The sequence below is a fragment of the Erinaceus europaeus genome, chromosome 10 (assembly GCF_950295315.1).
Source record: "Erinaceus europaeus chromosome 10, mEriEur2.1, whole genome shotgun sequence".
NCBI classification, from domain to species: Eukaryota; Metazoa; Chordata; class Mammalia; order Eulipotyphla; family Erinaceidae; genus Erinaceus; species Erinaceus europaeus.
The window spans coordinates 93,835,198-93,840,876 of NC_080171.1; positions in this window are offsets into that span (position 1 = coordinate 93,835,198).

The following is a 5,679-nucleotide window of genomic DNA, read 5'->3' on the forward strand; positions in this document are numbered from 1 at the left end:
TAATGTAAAACATACACATTTTCTTATCCTTTAACTTCCAATGCACACTCATTTACATTTGATTGAATGATGATAGTACATAAATATTCTTTCACTATAAGTCAGGACATCTGTTATCCTGATCAAACAAGAACAAATGCAAATTAGTACTGAGAGACTTACTTGCCTGGAATTACAAAATGAAGTATACTGTGCATGTTTTTTTTTTTCCCTTCTTTCTTCTATTCTTATGTTTGTTACCATGAGGACTTTATGCTTAAGACTGTTTTCTGAGAAATAGAGATAGAGAAAAAGGGAAAAGCACCACAGTACTGAATCTTCTGCCAATGTAGTAGGGCCTGGGCTTGAATCTGGGTTCAGTGCATGATAAAGCAGGCACACCATCCACATGAGCTATTTTCTCAATCCTGTGCATGCATTTTTAACTTCCCTTTGTTCCTATCACATCATTTTGACTAAATACTATATATGTATATAGTATTAAATACACACACACACACACATATATTTTAAGGGAAGTGTTTTTTAAAAAATTATCTTTATTTTATTTATTGGATAGGAAACAGCCAGAAATCAAGAGGAAAGGGGGTGAGAGAGAGAGGGAGAGAGACAGACACCTACAACACTGCTTCACCACTCGCAAAGCTTTTTCCCTGCAGGTGGGTACTGGGGGCTTGAACCTGGGTCCTTGCACATTGCGATATGTGAGCTCAACCAGGTGCGCCACACCACCTGGCCCCAGGGAAGTGTATTTATTAGTGTTTAGTCAAGTGTTACATGGAGTGGCTAGGCCAGGAAGGGAGATTCAATGACCAGCATAGTGTTGGAGAGAGAGAGACAGACTCCAAGAGGAAACAAAGATTTACAGAAGTGGGGACCAAATACCTTACTAGTCACCTTGAAGCTGGTGGTATGTTCATAAACACAGAATGTAAGAGAGCCTGGAAAAATGGTGCAGTTATTTTGAAATCTTAGCAGTTCCCTCCCCAGTTGTCCATGATCCGCCAATCCAAATTTGCATGGCACTTTGTAATTTGCACATGTAAAAGTTAGTATTCTCTGGGTTGGGAAATATAGTTTTTAGATTTTCAGGTTAGTCAGCCAGCCAAAGGCCATGACTAATTATTATTTTATGCCACAGTATTCCTTCCTCTGAGAGATGGCAGTGAGAATCATAGAAGAGGTTTCTTCTTACTCTTTCTAATGCTGACAAGTATAGTAGAGATGCTACTAATTATCATATTGCCATATTTCAGAGAGGTTGCCCCTGAAAATGTTGAGTCATAATGTCCAATGATTACTAAATGTCTGAATGACCATTTGGTAATTTGATGGGGGATCTGTACTTAGGTAGTACAGACTGGGTAATTACAGAAGACACACATTGAAGCAGAGGGACAAAAGGTACTGATAACATATGAAAAGTCCCAAGGCATGACTGATGGTTAGACAGGCAAGGAGCTTTTTTCACTAAGTTCATGGACTGCTGAACTGGTCAGTGAAAGCGGGCTTGCACCTGTGATTACATATTCTGAAGGAGGGAGGAGATAGTTTGTGAATAATCAAGCATGCATACATAGCCTTTGGTTTTAATAAAGACTCAGATATCCCTTTGAGCCACAGTAAGTATATCAAAGGAAAAAAGGAAACACGAAGAGGAAGAATAAAACAGACAGGAATACAAAAGGTCTAATAAATAACCTAGCACGTATCCTTTGTGAATAGTAGCCTCAATGGGCTCGCCAGTCCAGATATAGCTAGGTTCTGATGAATGAGCATCAGGTGAGGATGTCAACTTGATTCTCTTACAAATGGATTCAGGTAGCTTGATCCTTGTACCTTGATTGCAGTAGGGGTTGTCAGGACTTGATGGAGTTCTGTTCACACAGGCTGAAGAGGCTTTTAGTCCTGTAACTTATTAAAAGTACTTGGAAATGGATTAGTGAAGTAACCTGTTTGAGGTTGTCCTTCTATTTCTGTGACGAGGATGCCAGAGTGAAAAGTGGAACCTGAGTGTAAGATTAGGGCAGGGAGAGTGCCTCCTATATTAAAAAAGATGTAATTAGCTTTCTACCATATTGAATCTGACCAAGGATTCATGCATATTAATATTTAGTGCAGTAGCCTCTATGAACACTGGGCTCCTGTCAGTCTGAGTTCATGACAGCCCATGGTCACAACTATATCTCACACTATTCATATTGAGGGATAACTCTGTCTTGGTTGGCAGAAGAGACTGACCCTCCTTCCCGCTGGAGAGCAGGGTAACCTTTCTTCTTGTGACTACTGCTGACACTGATGACAAGTTTCTGAAAGCTGCCCAAAAGAGGGCTAGTGAAGGCAATCCAGACTAACATGACCAGTCTGTTGACAGTGACTTCTTTAGAGGTAAAGGCTCACAGTATCCTAGGATTCTCTGACTGGGCCCTGGGTGATGAAGTGGTGTGGCATTGACCAAGGTGGCCATTATGAAGTAAGCCTGTCTCTTGTCCCTATATAGTTTTCTATAGTTCTTTCCTGACTGATATAGCTCCCACTTACTAAGACCTTGAAGATTACTTTAACTAGGGTTTTCATTTTAATTTGAGGCTCTTTCTCAAATTTTAAAGTTTTCATTTAATATCTGGTATTGACTAATACAATGCACAACAAAAAATATTATGCCTTTCACTGAGCTGGGTTCTAAATTGTTATATTTACAGAGTCTGACCTTGAGTTAGGAAAGAAAGATAACTGGGTTCTCAGTGTGGTCCAGGGTAACCTCAAATTTTTCAATATTTACTTGCTTGGTAATTACAATCAAGGCTGTCTTAGGGGTAGTAGTTGCCCTTCATCTGAATTAAGTTGTGATATATATTTGTCAGAAGACTGCCTAGCTAATTTTTAAGTTCATTTTTTTTCTTGTAAGAGTCAGCAGGTGGTGACAGTGCTAACGTTCTGCCAGATTAGATTGTAAAGATGAAATTCTTTTGATTAACTAGAGTGTGAGGAGAGAGTAATGAATATGGTGCTACTTTTAGGCCATGCTACTTGCCTGCCAAGCTTGTTCTGAGTCCAAATATAATTACAGAGGACTAGCAGGCACTTTCTTTATAAGGAGTTAGGATGAAATTCTCCAGTTGTCTAAACACAGCCTAACAGGAAACAGATTTTCAGTTGCCTACGGTTTTGAAGACAAGAATAGTGCCTACTACAGCACAGAGAAAATGATAAACAGAGCACAAAGAAACCAGCCCAAGCCATGGTGAGATCTGAGCAGATATGGTACAGAGAAGCCTACAAAGGCACCCCTTTTGTAGGTCTCAAGGGCTTAAAAAAGGAGTAGTTATTAGGGGTCGGGCGGTAGTGCAGCAAGTTAAGCGCAGGTGTCGTGAAGCGCAAGGACCAGTGTAAGGATTCTGGTTCCAGCCCCTGGCTCCCCACCTATGGGGGGGGGTCACTTCACAGGTGGTGATGCAGGTCTGCAGGTGTCTATCTTTCTCTCCCCCCTCTGTCTTTCCCTCCTCTCTCCATTACTCTCTGTCCTATCCAACAACAATAATAACTGCAACAACAACAACAAAAACAAGGGCAACAAAAGTGGGGGGAAAGTAGTTATCAATAGGTGTTGTTAAAATTTGGAGGCTCCAGCAGGCCGGGCTAGCTTCACGGGCGGGTAACAGAGACTCAAGGACACACGGCTGGGCAGGGAAGCTGTATTTCTTTATTCAGGAACAATGATTCATAAACTAAGACAAACTAATCACCAAACAGAACTCTCCTGCCTCTTTCCCCTGCAGCGGCGCCAAGCACTCTCTTGCCTCTTTCCCCCGCAGCGGCGCCAAGCACCCTTGAACTCTGGAACTCTCTCGGGGTTCCTTGGGGTGGGGACAAGCGGGCCCGCGAAACTAGCAGGACTGAACTAATTTTCTTGGCAGGGGGAGAGCTAGAACAACCCAATGTAAAGCATACAACAAATAGGGAATGTCCCACTTTACCCAGAAACTCCAAAATCTGTCACAGACCTGGTATCTGGACACAATACCACAGGTCCTAGTCCCCATCTAGGATCTATCTGAACTTGTCTCAGAACCAGGACAATTGGACCAATTACTTCTCTGGAGGACATGAAAGCTGAGTTTGAGTTGGGTAACCCCTTGTCTCAGCAAAGATAAGGTAAAGGAAGGTGAAGGGTTGGTGTCTCAGGGGGCAGGCAATGTAGATGACAGCAGAAAAGGCAGTGATAGCATAGTTTCACATGGTAGCATAGGCAATGTCAATCCAGTTTTGATCAACAGAGGCAGCACAGCCATGTAAGGAATATGGGAGAGAGACATTGAAAATTACAAAAAGCAAGTCCCCAGGGATTCTAGGAGGAGTGGGTGGGGGTGGGGTGGGGCAGAAGCTCCAGAGAGAAGAGGAAGGACTCTGCACAAAGTAGTCCTATAGGAATTTAAAATGACTATAATTGAAGTGATTATTATAACCAAGTTAGCCGAGAGTTTACTTATGTCTTATAATGCAGTAGTGTTTCCTGTAATGGTGAGAGTGCTTGATAGACACATATCATGGGGAGATGAGAAACTGTATCTACATATCAACCATTAGCTCCTGATAAAATGATAAAAATGAAAATGATGCATAAATAAATAAAATAATTAACTATGGCATATTTGACTTTAGAAAATTTTGCACTATTTTAGAATATCCTTATTAATAAACAAGGAATAACATTTTTATTCAGATGACAATGCTCCATCTAGTACAACAGTGACAGGGTTAGATGTTTCCTGGTCTATAAGTTCATTCACCTCTCAAAACCAGTGGCATGCCAGTAGATACTGGGGTCAGAGACTAGGAGAACTTGACTGCATACTATTTATATCTGTTCTTATATTTTTCTCTGTTATGGAAGATATTACTATGCAGTCCTTCAAGTCAAATATTATCCTTTACAATTTAGTCATCAAGTATTAAGGAAACATCTTCTAAATCTCTTTAGAATTGGTAGCTTTCCATTAGAATTTGGAAGAGTCCTTTGACATCATGCTGGAAATAGTGTTGACTGTCTTGTTTTTTTTCTCACCTAGTATCCATTCTTCTTCTTCTGCTACTATTCCTACTTTGCCTGAGAATACTGTCCTCATTCATTTTAGTCTTGCTGGCTTCTATCCTATCCAAGGGTGACCTGTCCAGCAATAATTACCAACCAGACACCCTTTCCTTAGATATAGGTAGTCAAGGAGAAATGAAGTTCAAGCAGATTGAAATGATTGACTCTGATTCATCTCCAGTGGGGCTCTAAAAAGGCTATTAATTCCTGCTTCTCAGATTACTAGGGTATTCTCAATTCCTAACTTTCTCATGATCTTAGGTTTTCCTCTTATAATGGCATAATGGCAGTTGTTCTTTTGCTTAAACTGATGAGAGTTAGTATCTGTTGGTTGCAACCAATTCTTTTTTTTTTTTAGACTAAATATTTATTTATTTATTTATTTTATTTAAGAAAGGATAAATTAACAAAACCATAGGGTAGGAGGGTTACAACTCCATACAATTCCCACCACCCAGTCTCCATATCCCACCCCCTCCCCTGATAGTTTTCCCACTCTCTATCCCTCTGGGAGCATGGACCCAGGGTCATTGTGGGTTGTAGAAGGTGGAAGGTCTGGCTTCTGTAATTGCTTCCCCGCTGAACAT